Below are 18505 nucleotides of genomic sequence, written 5' to 3'. Positions count from 1 at the left end.
GGGCGCCTGGATCCCTGTAGGGAGTAAGGATACATGAGGGGCTGCACAGCACCCGCAGAGGGAGAACGGTGCCCCTAGCAACCAATCAGATTATAGCTGTCATTTATCTGGTACATTCTATAACGGGCTCAGGAAACCCTTGGTACCACAAGGTGGCGCTCTGGGATGTCTGAGCAGCACTCGTGTGGGCAGTCCCTCTCCTGCCATGTTACCTTAACGTGGTATCCTGCACCCGTGAGGTGTGCTCCTCCCCTCACCGCACCATATACACTGGTGGTAAACTATTGCTTCAAAATAAGCGCTTATGCATCTACTCTCCCCTAAAGCTGGCTACACACTAGACCACAGGTTCTCAAACTCAGGGCCTGATTCAGAGCCGGACGCTCTGACCAGAGCGCTCGCTCTGAATCAGGGCCCTCCTTCCTCAACTTGGAGCGGCCTCATGGACGCTCGCATAGCTGTGGGTTACCACCCACAGCTATAGCGAGCGTCCATGATGATGGTCGCGATGGTCAAGGCCATCGCGACCATCGGGCTTGCGACGAGACCCTGCGGTAGGGTCTCGCTGCCACAAGCCCTGGAGTGATTTTGGCTCTATCAGAGCCAAAATCACTCCCACTGACATCACTAGTGATGTCAGTGGGGCCGGACTCAGACGGTAGGCGTTCCCATGGGAGCGGCGTCTGGCAGCCACGCCCCTGGCACGCCCACCAAAGGGGGCGTGCTGTCACTCACCATCGACAGCACGCCCCCTTTGGTGAGAGACCCATAACGACGGCTTGCCCGTCGTTATTCGGGTCTCACGCATGCGCACGACGGAGCTCCCTCCGTCGTGCGCATGCGCAATTCAGCACCATCGACCCGCTTACGAGCATCCTGCGCTCGCGAGTGGGTCTTAATGACCCCCTCAGTCCTCAGGACCCCAGGCAGTGCATGTTTTCCAGGTCTCCTCACAGAAGCTCAAGTGAAATAATTTGCTCCACCTGTGGATCTTTTCAAAACGTGTCAATGAGTAATGACTACACCTGTGCACCTGCCAGGAGACCTGGAAAATGTGACCTGTGTGGGGTCCTGAGGACCGAGTTTGAGAACCTCTGCACTAGAGGATATATTGGACTATATGTCGTTGTGAGGCGAATCGGAACAAATCGCCCACATCGCCCAGTGTGTATGCACCATTGCGCACTCCTAAGCGTCGTTCATTGCATCTTCAGATCCGCTTGCAGTGCAGCCAATCTGAAGATCCGGAGGCCGACACCGTGATTGTGGATGCGGCGGGGGAATGACATATCGGGAGGTCGTACAGCAGATCGTGCAGTGTGTACGGAGCGCCCGATATATCGTGCTTTATTCCCCTCCCTAGACCGCGTCACACCGCCTTTACCCTATTCAGGATTCTCCAGGGACCGATCCGCCCCTACTACTAGGACTATATCCAAGGGGGGTATGTACACGGCGTGCACTTTGTTTTTTTACGATTTATGTGTAATTCAAATCTCTTATTATATATCCAATAAAGGTTACATGTTACATAATGTGTCCCATTTATAGAGAGTCCTCTAATTGTGGAACATCTGAAGGCTACCAATGTTCTATACAATAATAGCTAGTCTGATTGGTTGCTATAGGTAACACGTGATAAATCTCCCCGGCTGTGATGTAGCAGGGTCTATAATGCACAGAGTTACACTGCAGTGTATGTAAGGACATCACAACTGCTCATTGTCTGCAGTGTTATTTCTGGCCCAGAAGCTATTCTTAGAGCAGGGCTACATCTATCTCCTGTGTGTAATGCTGGAGCCGAGGAACCAGCTGCCGCCACATTACACAGCCGCCTTACCTCCCGCTGATGCCATGAGAAATGCCTATACAATTAAATCACTGAAGATGTTTGTGGAACTAATGGTTGCAAGGGCATTTTCATGGTTGGACCGACCTAATTTTTACATGTTGCCCTTATAGCATAGCAATTGTATCTGGTCAGTAGCCCCTCCTCCAGCGCTGCTTGTCAGAAAGCAGCAGCTGCTGCACTTCCACCCAGTTCAGGATAAAAGTGATTAATTCCAACCCTACAGCGCAGAGCTCATCTTCCTGTAACGTGGGATGTCCTGGGGCGGAGGATAGAGCTGTAAGGTAACAAGGTGTTGTAGTGGTGGTAGGTACAACTGGCTACAGATACTGGTATGTATGATTGGCCTGGAGTGGAGGACACTGCTGTAAGGAAACATGGGATGTCCTGGCGGGATGTAGTTGAAATACCGACGGCCGGGAAGCCGTCTGTCGAAATCCCAACTCGGGACTAAAGATAGGTGACGAAATCCCGACAACCGTCTAGACCCGGATGCTGGAACCTCGACAGACAGCTTCCCGATTGAGGGTTAAGTTTAGGCATCCCTGGGGGTACTTAGGGTTAGGCACTCCCCCCTGGAGAGTGTTAGGCTCTCATGATTGGGCATCCGGCGTCGGTATTTCACCCGAGGGCTATTTAGCTACCAGGATATCATACCCAACCCGTCCTGGCATAGGTGCTTCAGATACTGTAATGTGGGATATCCTGAGGTAGAGGCTACTGCCTTCAGGTAACATGGGATGTCTTGGGATAAAGGCGTCAGATACTGTAATGTGGGATGTCCTGGGGTGGAGGATACTGGCTTCAGTTAATGTGGGATGTCCTGGGGTGGAGGATACTGGCTACAGTTAATGTGGGATGTCCTGGGGTAGAGGCTACTGGCTTCCGGTAAAAAGGAATATCCCGGGGTAGAGGCTATGCACTTTAGGTAATGTGGCATAGGCTACTGGCTTCAAGTAACATGGGATGTCGTGGGGTAGAGGCTACAGCTTTTAAGTAATGAGCCTTGTTTCGAGGTAGAGTTTCCTGGCTTCAGGTGGCATGGACTGTCCTGGGGTGAAGCCTACTGGTTCCAAGTAATATGTAAAACTCAAGGAAAGGAATACTACAATAGCTCTGTTGGATAAATTGTGCACTGGACTTACATTGCTCAAGTTCATGAGATTGCCGTCTCTCTATTGAGCCCTCGGAACTCTGTACCAGCCGTGCACCCACCCGGCACCGAGCCCCCAACAGGTGGTTGCTATACAGCCGGATTATCACAGACCCTCAGGCAGCCACTGTACCGTGACATTGAGACGGAATTCCTGCTAGCCGCCTTGATTAGGCTGACGTTCCCGCTGACAGGTGGTAGAGCGCCCATCACACACACAGAGTTTTACCCTTGTTGATGGACGGTGAAGCGCTGCACCCCGCCCAGGACCATCTGGGGTGAGTGTGTGTGTATTACAGATATTGTGCCATAACGGGTACAGCTGGTTACATAGTTAATCATTTTTATCTTGGACGAACTGTCTTACCTACACATTCTGGAGGACATACCAGTTCTCAGATCATTTGAGATGTCCAGTGTTTCTGGACTACATCCATACTACCACGGGTATCAGGACAGTTAGCATTGCTATACCTGTGTATGGTACACATATACCACTGCTCTAAACTCCCGGCATAAGGATTAAATCATCTCTAATCATCCGTGCACTGTCCCACTTTATAGAGAGCTATATATCCTGCATTGACATTGTGAGTCAATATGTTTTATTCAAGAACACTGCATACCACGTTTCTGTTATTAATTGTATTATGTCTATTGTTTTTCTTACATTGTTTTCATAGTATTCATTGTTCTTTTTCAAACAAGCGCTTCAACATTATTTGTATTTATATTTAATTCCCTGGGATAGAGGCTACTGGCTCCAGATAATGGGTAGGGGGTTATTTGGTACATGGTAGGACACAAAGACAACCCCTTGTACAGTTAGGCCAGAACTTGTGTCCATTGCTGGGAAGTGAGTGGCAGAGTACATCACTATATTACTATATAATTACAGTGTTTTTCTCCCACAATGTAAGATGCAGCAAAAGACCCCCTTTTACCCCCCGAGTGGCAATGCCCTAACGATGATAAATGGCTCATGGTCATCTCCACCTCTCCCACAGCTGGGATTTTCCCATTCTATATCACGTAGATACGTCTATTACATCATCATGCCATAGTAATCTAATAATTGTGATTAATTACTGTATTTGTATGCTTCACCTGGATTGGGACATTGGTCAGGTCTCCTGACAAATCTACAGGTGGCAAAGAAAGAAGAAGGAAAGCAGAGTGGCTTTGTCACAATGAAAGTCATTTATTCAGTTATTTGGCAGATGACATGGCTTAAAAGGTTCAAGGTTTGCTTCCAACATATGAAGGACTTTTAGTTTACAAGAGATGGAACTGCGCAGTGTCTCACACATCCCAGCTACAATATTACTCACAGAGAGGCTGGCCCGGGCTGCAGGCGCACCTTCTGTATGTGCACCAGGATCATTTCACGTAATGTGACCGAAATCTCTGAAATGCACACCTTACATGTCACTATCACAAGCTGCCAGATAACTGAGGGGTGGAAGATCACCGCCCAGTGTAATAATAATTATATAGGTCTGGCTTTGCTGGAAGGGATAATTATATAATTCCTTTTATTTATTTACAAGCATTCCTGCTTGGGTAGGGGCAAATAGAAGTGCCTGATAGCTGCGGGCATGCCTGGCCACAGTCTCCTCCCCTGCTGCCCTGAGCAGCTCCATGAAACCGGCCCTTCCCCTGCCACAGTCCCCTCCCCTGCTGCCCTGAGCAGCTCCATGCCACAGTCCCTTCCCCTGCTGCTCTCAGTAGCTCCATGCCACAGTCCCTTCCCCTGCTGCCATCAGCAGCTCCATGCCACAGTCCCCTCCCCTGCTGCCCTGAGCAGCTCCATGCCAGTCCCTTCCCCTGCTGCTCTCAGCAGCTCCATGCCACAGTCCCCTCCCCTGCTGCCCTGAGCAGCTCCATGCCACAGTCCCTTCCCCTGCTGCTCTCAGCAGCTCCATGCCACAGTCCCCTCCCCTGCTGCTCTGAGCAGCTCCATGAAACCGGCCCTTCCCCTGCCACAGTCCCCTCCCCTGCTGCCCTGAGCAGCTCCATGCCACAGTCCCTTCCCCTGCTGCTCTCAGCAGCTCCATGCCACAGTCCCCTCCCCTGCTGCCCTGAGCAGCTCCATGCCACAGTCCCTTCCCCTGCTGCTCTCAGCAGCTCCATGCCACAGTCCCCTCCCCTGCTGCCCTGAGCAGCTCCATGCCACAGTACCCTTCCCTGCTGTCCTGAGCAGCTCCATGCCACAGTCCCCTCCCCTGCTGCCCTGAGCAGCTCCATGCCACAGTACCCTTCCCTGCTGCCCTGAGCAGCTCCATGCCATAGTCCCCTCCCCTGCTGCCCTGAGCAGCTCCATGCCACAGTCCCCTCCCCTGCTGCCCTCGGCAGCTCCATGCCACAGTCCCCTCCCCTGCTGCCCTGAGCAGCTCCATGCCAGTCCCCTCCCCTGTAGATCACAGGTGACATTTCATTCATACTAGTAACCACTTAGTAAATGCAATCCCATTATTGTCCCACACAAACCAGTGACCAGCACCCATATCACCAGCTAGTTCTCCCAACCCCACCACAGGCCCATACACCTCAGTATCCAGCATAACATATCAAAAGCTAGTTCTCCCAATCTCAACCTCATCCCATACAATTCGGTGACCAGCATACCATATCACCAGCTAGTTTTCCCAATGCCATTATCATCCCATACAAGTCTGTGTCCAGCATACCAAATCACCAGCTAGTTTTCCCAAATCCATTATCATCCCATACAGGAAAGTGACCAGCATACCTTATCACCGGTAAGTTCTTCCAATGCCATTATCATCCCATACAAGCCAGTGACCGCGTACCATATCACCAGCTAATTTTCCTAATGCCACTATCAACCCATACAGAAAAGTGACCAGCATACCAAATCACCGTTTAGCTCTTCTAACGCCATAATCACCCCATACAAGTCAGTGACCAGCACACCATACCACCAGCTAGTTTTCACAATCTCAACCTCATCCCATACAAGCCAATCACCAGCTAGTTTTCCCATTGCCATTATCATCCCATACAAGTCTGTGACCAGCATACCGTATCACTGGTTAGTTTTCCTAATGCCATTATCATCCCATACAAGACTGTGACCAACACACCATATCACTGGTTAGTTCTAACAATCCCACCATACACGTCAATGACCAGCACACCAGTTAGATCTCTCAATCAAAGTATCCCATACATGACAGTGACCAACACACCATATCACTGGCTAGTTCTCCCATTCACATTATCATTCCATACCAACCAGTCACCAGCATACCATATCACCGGTTACTTCTCCCAATGCCATTATCACCCCATACAAGACAGTAACCAGCATACCATAACACCAGCTAGTTTTCACAATCTCAACCTCATCCCACACAAGTCTGTGACCAGCATACCATATAACCAGCTAGCTTTCCCAATGCTATTATCATCCCATACAAGTCTGTGACCAGCATACCATATCACCAGCTAGTTTTCCCAATGCCATTATCATCCCATACAGGAAAAAGACCAGCATACCAAATCACCAGCTAGTTCTCCCAATGCCATTATCATCCCATACAAGCCAGTGACCAGCATACCATATCACCAGCTAGTTTTCCCAATGCCATTATCATCCCATACATGTCTGTGACCAGCATACCATATCACCAGCTACTTTTCCCAATGCCATTATTCCCCCATGCAAGCCAGTGACCAGCATACCATATTACCAGCTAGTTTTCCCAATGCCATTATTCCCCCATGCAAGCCAGTGACCAGCATACCATATCACCAGCTAGTTCTGCCATTCCCACCATAAGAGCCAGTGACCAGCACACCATAACACCAGCTAGTTCTGCCAATCGCACCATACAAGCAAGTGACTTGCACACCATATCAATGCTAGTTCTCAGAATCCCATTATCATTCCATACAAACCAGTTACCACCACACCGACTTGTTTTCCCAATCCATTGACAGTAAAAATGGAACATATGACAATCAAAGTGCAGGACATCCATTGATTTTTAGTATTGGTGGCACTGCCTGATGGTTTGATGCAGATAGAACTGAAGTCACTGACAATAGGGTGTATGCTTCTTTTATGTAATAAAGTTTCCATTGCGTGTCTTAAGTGGATGCGTCATGATATGTGGAAAACCAGTGCTGTTTGCATACTAAGATATCGGCCATGTGTGCCGCCTCATAGATACATTTCAGCTGCCTCTTTCACGTTGGATGAATCGGACTGAATTTTTTTTTTCCCGGAGATCTCTGTATTCCTAACACCAACGCGTTTCGCAATCAGAAATGGCTTCATGATTAAGTCATTGCCGAGAAAGAAAGGTGTTGAATGTGATGGAGTTAGTGAAGACGGTAGAATCTTTCTGAATGAAATCCGGTCTTGGATTGGAACTACCTAGTGATACACCATCAGGAAGCAGCAGCTCAATGTTCAATGAAGCCATGGACCTCTTGTTAAAGGCTTGTCATATGTGTATTATACTTTAAATATATTTACACATTTTTAAACTTTCAGTATAGAGAATTTGTTTCCAAACATGCTTCCTCATTTGTTCCCCCTTGTTTTCTTCTTTACAGATATAGCATTAAGGAAAGGTCCTAAATGTGAGTTACAATTACAGTGTGAATAGAGCACTATGATATGGACCTACTGCTGAAAATACTACAGGTGATCACCTTGTGCAATTAGCTATATTATATGAATATATATGGTATATTATTGCATATGTTTGCCCATAACCTAAGACATCCTATGGGTAGTATACGAAATGCAGTTTCCAATGGTAAAGCTTTAGTTACATAGCCTGTTGGGAGGAGGTCAGATATTTTGGCATGGGCACTGCAGGCAGGGGCGTAACTCCCATATGCACAGATAGAGAGCCTGTCCCCATATGGGAATTCCTGGCCACTAATTTAGTACATTGGGTGTTGGGGCCCACAAATGTAAACCTCTGTCCCTGCCCCCGGGGAACCTGTAAGCCTCACAAGCGCTCTATAAAGCAGGGTAAAGGTCATTATATGGCGAGTGCTGGGCGTCGGTCTTATCATGACAGCCAGACTATATCATTACTATACACATCACACAGTCACTTGGGACCATGTCAGATTCCTGGACTGTAACTCTGATGGGATGTAGACTCTTGTCTCAAACACTTCTGTTGTTTGTGATTTGTACAACTCATTACTCCAAGGGGGAATCCAAATAGTTGCACGATTTACCCTGTGGCTAATTACCCGCGCCTTGCAGGGAAATGCTATTCAATTAAATAGCATTTACCCCGCAGGGTAAAGGGTTAACACGCGGCAAACCACTGATTCGGCGTAAAGTGCGGAATCAATGGGCCTTTCCCGCGTCTTATCCCCTCCGCGGATTCTCTCACAAAGCTGCAAGGAAATGTCCACATAGTGGAGATGACACGTGGGGGTTATCCTTGCCGATTACCGGATTTCCCCCAAATGTCCTGTGCCGCAGATTTTTTTTGCCACATTAGAAAGAACCCGATGATGACTGATAACGCAAAAGGACATGCACCCTAAGATACTATCCCTGCACCAATAGCATCTAGTGATAGTACACCAGGAGGCCGGGCAGACCGGCAACAGGACACACAGCCCGGGGTAATGAGCCGGCGAATATCTGGGATAACACTATGCTCTGCAATGTAGAGAGGTCTGACTGCCATACGTTCCGATACACTTAGACATGGTATGGTCAGCAGTGCTATGCAGGGAGTGACTCTAGCATCACAGAGCGCTGGGACGGCAGCTTATGGAGACTAACGTTAGATCACTTCCCTGCATCATCTTACAGATTATATATAATGCAGTGTACACCCATCTCACTGGTGAGGCTGCACTAACACAGCTCCATCTGCACTAACGCAGAGCTGTCCACGCTGGGTGTACGTTTAGGTGCCATGGAGAATAATGTACATTATAAGCCAGTGTGCGCAGCTCATCCTGCATAAATTCGCTCTGCGCATGCTCAGAAAGCAAACGCATTCCTGCGCGACCACGCATTTTACACACATCGAACCTGAGGATCGGAGAAGGGGAACTGTGTAGGAAGAGGGCTTCTCCCGTAGCAAACGTTCAGTAAGGACGCGCCGCCAAAATGCCGCCGATGCAAACCACAATGTAGGAGCCTGTACGCCGTTAGGAGGCGTATCTGCTGCACCTGCCGGGACACAAGGAGAGCAGGAGCATAAGCCACTCTGCATGTGGGTGGTATACGCTGGCGTTTCCAGGCAGGAGCATAAGCCGCTCTGCATGTGGGTGGTATACGCTGGCGTTTCCGGGCAGGAGCATAAGCCGCTCTGCATGGGGGTGGTATACGCTGGCGTTTCCGGGCAGGAGCATAAGCCGCTCTGCATGGGGGTGGTATACGCTGGCGTTGCCGGGCAGGAGCATAAGCCGCTCTGCATGTGGGTGGTATATGCTGGCATTTCCGGGCAGGAGCATAAGCCGCTCTGCATGGGGGTGGTATACGCTGGCGTTTCCGGGCAGGAGCATAAGCCGCTCTGCATGGGGGTGGTATACGCTGGCAATTCCGGGCAGGAGCATAAGCCGCTCTGCATGTGGGTGGTATACGCTGGCGTTTCCGGGCAGGAGCATAAGCCGCTCTGCATGTGGGAGGTATACGCTGGCGTTTCCGGGCAGGAGCATTAGCCGCTCTGCATGTGGGTGGTATACGCCGGCGTTTCCGGGCAGGAGCATAAGCCGCTCTGCATGTGGGTGGTATACGCCGGCGTTTCCGGGCAGGAGCATAAGCAGCTCTGCATGGGGGTGGTATACGCCGGCGTTTCCGGGCAAGAGCATAAGCCGCTCTGCATGGGGGTGGATTACGCTGGCGTTTCCGGGCAGGAGCATAAGCAGCTCTGCATGCGGGTGGTATACGCCGGCGTTTCCGGGCAGGAGCATAAGCCGCTCTGCATGGGGGTGGATTACGCTGGTGTTTCCCTGCACTTTTTTTATTTGGGGTAATTTATGCTCAATTTCTTCCCAGCTCTGCATCAGCCTCGCAAAGCTCATAGACCAGACAATTCCGTCTTATAGAGAGAGACGTGTATCTGCTACGTGTCACATGACTGACGCTGCCTGATGACATCATAGAACGTCACATGACTGCAACTCCCAGAAGACATCATTCTACATGACAGTTACTGTCTGAAGGCATCTTGAAACATGAATACTACTGCCTAATGACATCATACAGGGATACAGAAACCATGTAGACAGTGACAATATCGACACCAGAAGATCGATAGTCATGATGTCAACGTCATTAAACATGACTGCTACTGCCTGATGTCATCATATAATGTCACATGACAGCTACTACCTGCAGACCTTGTGAAACATGGCTACTACCGCCTGATGACATCATGAACACATGTGACATAAGACTGCCTTTGTCTGGTGTGAAGACGGAAACATGTTATATGCCTTCCAGGGTGAGCACACACACACGTGTCCCGTCACGGTCATGGACCGGCGTAAGACGCAGCACACAGAGACATGACAGACAGACACATTTATTATTTTGTAAACTTCGGACCATGAAATGTACCGCCTTCCTGCGTCGCTCAGTACATACAGCGCATGTCCGTGTCAGTGCGATCACAGTGCCCCAGGCCTCTGTACCCATGACAAGCACACTCACACTCACAACATGCGTGTTAATGGGCCATGTGCCATCATGTCTTGCAGAAGCTGGAAGGAGTATGTTACATGGAGAACCGAGCATGCACTAACAAGGTCCCCCTCGCTGCTCGTCTCTCTGCTGGCTGTGGCTGGTCAGATGCTGCGTTTGGATGGATATAGGAGGAATCGCTGTGCCTGTGGGAAGAGCAGGGTGTTACACTCATGTCTGGGGCAGCGTCACGGACAGGACATGTAGGCGGCCCACGGAACAGACACTTACTTGGATCACCTTGTTCTTCAGTGCAGGACATTTATCCTGGAAGGCAGAGGATGATATAAGGTCACACACCCCTCACTAATGACACAGGAAGAATATTGCCGGCAACTAATGAGCGATCCTGGAAGCGAGGAGTACTGCACCATTTGGCGTTATCGCATGTATTGCAGTGGGCATGCCCAGGGAAGAGGCATAAGCGTTTGCACCCATTTGGATGGGTGGAGTACACTGCGGGTGCGGTCACATAACGGGGACCACGTGCGCAATGGGAAACAATAGCATAGACACATTATGTGAGTGTGGTCAGGTACAAATGATGATGATGACGGGTGCCAGCACTAACGTACCACTTGTGATTGGCTATTTGCTGACACGGATTGGGGCTCGGGCACACACTGAGCTTTTTTGCTGTATTATTAGGGTTTTGTGTTAGGAGTTCAATTCTCTGTGTCTGTTGTACATAAAACAGACGGTTTACAACATGGGCACGGGTGTGCAGGAGACGTGTGCCCGGCGTACACGAGACCCAGATCCGCAGGAGATCTGCACGTGGGACGCAATGCGCTGCCTTCCTCTGCCTTTATTCTTACAGTGGTTTGTGCCCAGTGTACGTGCGGGTTATAGCATGGCCTTTTATTATAGATTTGCTACAGCACAAAGATACTGGGAATTACATACAGAACTGGGAATCTGTCATATACTGAGAACTAAACTCTGTATAAAATAACTAAAAAGTGAGAAACCCCATTTATCTGTGCTGCTTTCCTACCGAGGGAATGGACAGACCATGAAGTATGTGAGTCTGACCACCCGGACGCAGGAACCAATGCCATCATTTTCCAAAGGTCCTTCAGGGCCATAAGTATGTAACTCACCTCTGTCCTTCCCGTTCTGTATCTTCTCCTCTTCCTCATCTGCACCATCGTCTGCTGTGAGAGAGAGAGAGAGATCAGCACCTCATTCATCCACCCCCCCCACCCCATTCCAAGGGCACCATCATCTATTGTGAGAGAGAGATCAGCACCTCATTCATCCACCACCCTCCCCCATTCCAAGGGCACCATCATCTACTGTGAGAGAGAGAGATCAGCACCTCATTCATCCTGCGTTTGGATGGATATAGGAGGAATCGCTGTGCCTGTGGGAAGAGCAGGGTGTTACACTCATGTCTGGGGCAGCGTCACGGACAGGACATGTAGGCGGCCCACGGAACAGACACTTACTTGGATCACCTTGTTCTTCAGTGCAGGACATTTATCCTGGAAGGCAGAGGATGATATAAGGTCACACACCCCTCACTAATGACACAGGAAGAATATTGCCGGCAACTAATGAGCGATCCTGGAAGCGAGGAGTACTGCACCATTTGGCGTTATCGCATGTATTGCAGTGGGCATGCCCAGGGAAGAGGCATAAGCGTTTGCACCCATTTGGATGGGTGGAGTACACTGCGGGTGCGGTCACATAACGGGGACCACGTGCGCAATGGGAAACAATAGCATAGACACATTATGTGAGTGTGGTCAGGTACAAATGATGATGATGATGATGACGGGTGCCAGCACTAACGTACCACTTGTGATTGGCTATTTGCTGACACGGATTGGGGCTCGGGCACACACTGAGCTTTTTTGCTGTATTATTAGGGTTTTGTGTTAGGAGTTCAATTCTCTGTGTCTGTTGTACATAAAACAGACGGTTTACAACATGGGCACGGGTGTGCAGGAGACGTGTGCCCGGCGTACACGAGACCCAGATCCGCAGGAGATCTGCACGTGGGACGCAATGCGCTGCCTTCCTCTGCCTTTATTCTTACAGTGGTTTGTGCCCAGTGTACGTGCGGGTTATAGCATGGCCTTTTATTATAGATTTGCTACAGCACAAAGATACTGGGAATTACATACAGAACTGGGAATCTGTCATATACTGAGAACTAAACTCTGTATAAAATAACTAAAAAGTGAGAAACCCCATTTATCTGTGCTGCTTTCCTACCGAGGGAATGGACAGACCATGAAGTATGTGAGTCTGACCACCCGGACGCAGGAACCAATGCCATCATTTTCCAAAGGTCCTTCAGGGCCATAAGTATGTAACTCACCTCTGTCCTTCCCGTTCTGTATCTTCTCCTCTTCCTCATCTGCACCATCGTCTGCTGTGAGAGAGAGAGAGAGATCAGCACCTCATTCATCCACCCCCCCCACCCCATTCCAAGGGCACCATCATCTATTGTGAGAGAGAGATCAGCACCTCATTCATCCCCCCACCCCATTCCAAGGGCACCATCATCTACTGTGAGAGAGAGAGATCAGCACCTCATTCATCCCCCCCACCCCATTCCAAGGGCACCATCATCTATTGTGAGAGAGAGATCAGCACCTCATTCATCCACCACCCTCCCCCATTCCAAGGGCACCATCATCTACTGTGAGAGAGAGAGATCAGCACCTCATTCATCCCCCCCACCCCATTACAAGGGCACCATCATCTACTGTGAGAGAGAGAGATCAGCACCTCATTCATCCCCCCCACCCCATTCCAAGGGAACCATCATCTACTGTGAGAGAGAGAGAGAGAGATCAGCACCTCATTCATCCACCCCCCCACCCCATTCCAAGAGCACCATCATCTACTGTGAGAGAGATCAGCACCTCATTCATCCACCCCCCCCACCCCATACCAAGGGCACCATCATCTACTGTGAGAGAGAGAGATCAGCACCTCATTCACCCCCCCCACCCCATTCCAAGGGCACCATCATCTACTGTGAGAGAGATCAGCACCTCATTCATCCAACCCCCCACCCCATTCCAAGGGCTCCATCATCTACTGTGAGAGAGAATCAGCACCTCATTCATCCACCCCCCCACCCCATTCCAAGAGCACAATCATCTACTGTGAGAGAGAGAGATCAGCACTTCATTCATCCACCCCCCCCACCCCATACCAAGGGCACCATCATCTACTGTGAGAGAGAGAGATCAGCACCTCATTCATCCCCCCCCACCCCATTCCAAGTGCACCATCATCTACTGTGAGAGATCAGCACCTCATTCATCCACCCCCCCCCATTCAAAGGGCACCTTCATCTACTGTGAGAGAGAGAGATCAGCACCTCATTCATCCCCCCACCCCATTCCAAGGGCACCATCATCTACTGTGAGAGAGAGAGATCAGCACCTCATTCATCCCCCCCACCCCATTCCAAGGGCACCATCATCTATTGTGAGAGAGAGATCAGCACCTCATTCATCCACCACCCTCCCCCATTCCAAGGGCACCATCGTCTGCTGTGAGAGAGAGAGATCAGCACCTCATTCATCCACCCCCCCACCTCATTACAAGGGCACCATCTACTGTGAGAGAGAGAGATCAGCACCTCATTCATCCCCCCCACCCCATTCCAAGGGAACCATCATCTACTGTGAGAGAGAGAGAGAGATCAGCACCTCATTCATCCCCCCCCACCCCATTCCAAGGGCACCATAATCTACTGTGAGAGAGATCAGCACCTCATTCATCCACCCCCCCATCCCATTCCAAGGGCACCATCATCTACTGTGAGAGAGAATCAGCACCTCATTCATTCACCCCCCCACCCCATTCCAAGAGCACCATCATCTACTGTCAGAGAGAGAGATCAGCACCTCATTCATCCCCCCCCACCCCATTCCAAGGGAACCATCATCTACTGTGAGAGAGAGAGAGATCAGCACCTCATTCATCCCCCACCATCCCATTCCAAGGGCACCATCATCTACTGTGAGAGAGATCAGCACCTCATTCATCCACCCCCCCCACCCCATTCCAAGGGCACCATCATCTACTGTGAGAGAGAATCAGCACCTCATTCATCCACCCCCCCACCCCATTCCAAGAGCACCATCATCTACTGTGAGAGAGAGAGATCAGCACCTCATTCATCCACCCCCCCACCCCATACCAAGGGCACCATCATCTACTGTGAGAGAGAGATCAGCACTTCATTCATCCACCCCCCCCACCCCATACCAAGGGCACCATCATCTACTGTGAGAGAGAGAGATCAGCACCTCATTCATCCCCCCCCACCCCATTCCAAGTGCACCATCATCTACTGTGAGAGATCAGCACCTCATTCATCCACCCCCCCCATTCAAAGGGCACCTTCATCTACTGTGAGAGAGAGAGATCAGCACCTCATTCATCCCCCCACCCCATTCCAAGGGCACCATCATCTACTGTGAGAGAGAGAGATCAGCACCTCATTCATCCCCCCCACCCCATTCCAAGGGCACCATCATCTATTGTGAGAGAGAGATCAGCACCTCATTCATCCACCACCCTCCCCCATTCCAAGGGCACCATCGTCTGCTGTGAGAGAGAGAGATCAGCACCTCATTCATCCACCCCCCCACCTCATTACAAGGGCACCATCTACTGTGAGAGAGAGAGATCAGCACCTCATTCATCCCCCCCACCCCATTCCAAGGGAACCATCATCTACTGTGAGAGAGAGAGAGAGATCAGCACCTCATTCATCCCCCCCCACCCCATTCCAAGGGCACCATAATCTACTGTGAGAGAGATCAGCACCTCATTCATCCACCCCCCCATCCCATTCCAAGGGCACCATCATCTACTGTGAGAGAGAATCAGCACCTCATTCATTCACCCCCCCACCCCATTCCAAGAGCACCATCATCTACTGTCAGAGAGAGAGATCAGCACCTCATTCATCCCCCCCCACCCCATTCCAAGGGAACCATCATCTACTGTGAGAGAGAGAGAGATCAGCACCTCATTCATCCCCCACCATCCCATTCCAAGGGCACCATCATCTACTGTGAGAGAGATCAGCACCTCATTCACCCCCCCCACCCCATTCCAAGGGCACCATCATCTACTGTGAGAGAGAATCAGCACCTCATTCATCCACCCCCCCACCCCATTCCAAGAGCACCATCATCTACTGTGAGAGAGAGAGATCAGCACCTCATTCATCCACCCCCCCACCCCATACCAAGGGCACCATCATCTACTGTGAGAGAGAGATCAGCACCTCATTCATCCCCCCCACCCCATTCCAAGCGCACCATCATCTACTGTGAGAGAGATCAGCACCTCATTCATCCACCCCCCCCCATTCAAAGGGCACCATCATCTACTGTGAGAGAGAGATCAGCACCTCATTCATCCACCCCCCCACCACATTCCAAGGGAACCATCATCTACTGTGAGAGAGATCTGCACCTCATTCATCCACCCCCCCACTCCATTCCAAGGGCACCATCATCTACTGTGAGAGAGAGAGAGAGATCAGCACCTCATTCATCCACCCCCCCCACTCCATTCCAAGGGCACCATCATCTACTGTGAGAGAGATCTGCACCTCATTCATCCACCCCCCCCCCATTCCAAGGGCACCATCATCTACTGTGAGAGAGAGAGAGATCAGCACCTCATTCATCCACCCCCCACCCCATTCCAAGGGCACCATCATCTACTGTGAGAGAGATCTGCACCTCATTCATCCACCCCCCCCCATTCCAAGGGCACCATCATCTACTGTGAGAGAGAGATCAGCACCTCATTCTTCCACCCCCCCCATTCCAAGGGCACCATCATCTACTGTGAGAGAGAGAGAGAGAGAGAGAGAGAGATCAGCACCTCATTCATCCACCCCCCCACTCCATTCCAAGGGCACCATCATCTACTGTGAGAGAGAGAGATCAGCACCTCATTCATCCACCCCCCCCATTCCAAGGGCACCATCATCTACTGTGAGAGAGAGAGAGAGAGAGAGAGAGAGAGAGAGAGAGATCAGCACCTCATTCATCCACCCCCCCCACTCCATTCCAAGGGCACCATCATCTACTGTGAGAGAGAGTGATCAGGACCTCATTCATCCACCCCCCCCCATTCCAAGGGCACCATCATCTACTGTGAGAGAGAGAGAGATCAGCGCCTCATTCATCAACCCCCCACCCCATTCCAAGGGCACCATCATCTACTGTGAGAGAGATCTGCGCCTCATTCATCTACCCCCCCCATTCCAAGGGCACCATCATCTACTGTGAGAGAGAGAGAGAGAGATCAGCACCTCATTCATCCACCCCCCACTCCATTCCAAGGGCACCATCATCTACTGTGAGAGAGAGAGAGATCAGGACCTCATTCATCCACCCCCCACCCCATTCCAAGGGCACCATCATCTACTGTGAGAGTGAGAGAGAGAGAGAGATCAGCGCCTCATTCATCCACCCCCCCCCCATTCCAAGGGCACCATCATCTACTGTGAGAGAGAGAGAGAGAGAGAGAGAGATCAGCACCCCATTCATCCACCCAGAGCCGCCATCAGGGGGGGACTGCTGGTGCTGCAGTCCCGGACACTCTGCAGAAAGGGGGGGGCCCGCCCGCTCCTACAGCGCCCCTGCCCCCCCGCTCTAACCACCCACAATACCCCATGCCTCAAAGGGGGCATCTTCTCCACTGTCCCCTGTTCCTATTAAGCAACCGAGCGGAGCGCTGATTAGCATCAGCGGCGCTCCTCTCCTGCGCTCTGCTGCTTTTACTGGCAGCGGGCCACCATCAGATACAGTAGCAGCCGGCCGAGACCCTGATCAGCCGGAAATGCAGGTAGTAGAACAACGCGGCGCCTGTCATTGTATGGACTATGGAGCGGAGCCGGGAGAGCAGCAGCAGCAGTCGCAGTGGCACCTGTAATCCCTATGAGAGGGAGTAAGTACTGGGGAGGGGGGACTGAGTGGTACATTCAAAGAACCAGATAGTGTATTAATTACTTTAATATAGATTAGATACACCTTTAATGCGCGATATATATACATATATATATATATATATATATATATATATATGGGGGCCCTGCCTAATTTGACAGTCCCGGGCCCCACAATTCGTAATGGCAGCCCTGCATCCACCCCCCCACCCCATTCCAAGGGCACCATCATCTACTGTGAGAGAGAGAGCGATCAGCACCTCATTCATCCACCCCCCCATTCCAAGGGCACCATCATCTACTGTGAGAGAGAGATCAGCACCTCATTCTTCCACCCCCCCCATTCCAAGGGCACCATCATCTACTGTGAGAGAGAGAGAGAGAGAGAGAGAGATCAGCACCTCATTCATCCACCCCCCCACTCCATTCCAAGGGCACCATCATCTACTGTGAGAGAGAGAGATCAGCACCTCATTCATCCACCCCCCCCATTCCAAGGGCACCATCATCTACTGTGAGAGAGAGAGAGAGAGATCAGCACCTCATTCATCCACCCCCCCCACTCCATTCCAAGGGCACCATCATCTACTGTGAGAGAGAGTGATCAGGACCTCATTCATCCACCCCCCCCATTCCAAGGGCACCATCATCTACTGTGAGAGAGAGAGAGATCAGCGCCTCATTCATCAACCCCCCACCCCATTCCAAGGGCACCATCATCAACTGTGAGAGAGATCTGCGCCTCATTCATCCACCCCCCCCCATTCCAAGGGCACCATCATCTACTGTGAGAGAGAGAGAGAGAGATCAGCACCTCATTCATCCACCCCCCACTCCATTCCAAGGGCACCATCA

General features: G+C 50.8%; 1 long non-coding RNA gene across 1 annotated transcript in view; it reads right to left on the bottom strand.

Moving 5' to 3' along the window:
• Window positions 1-10543: 10543 nt before the first annotated feature.
• LOC148504043 (uncharacterized) overlaps window positions 10544-18505 on the bottom strand; it is a 60764-nt gene continuing 52802 nt past the window's right edge. The window contains exons 2-7 of the long non-coding RNA XR_015869925.1: window positions 13034-13087; window positions 12156-12191; window positions 12026-12070; window positions 11808-11861; window positions 10936-10971; window positions 10544-10850 (exon numbers count right to left, since the gene is read on the bottom strand). This is a non-coding gene — a long non-coding RNA (uncharacterized LOC148504043). The remainder of the gene's footprint in view (window positions 10851-10935; window positions 10972-11807; window positions 11862-12025; window positions 12071-12155; window positions 12192-13033; window positions 13088-18505) is intronic.

Source organism: Taudactylus pleione, unplaced genomic scaffold (genome assembly GCF_031769625.1).
Source record: "Taudactylus pleione unplaced genomic scaffold, aTauple2 ptg000470l, whole genome shotgun sequence".
Lineage (NCBI taxonomy): Eukaryota > Metazoa > Chordata > Amphibia > Anura > Myobatrachidae > Taudactylus > Taudactylus pleione.
This window is presented reverse-complemented; position numbering and strand designations above follow the sequence as displayed.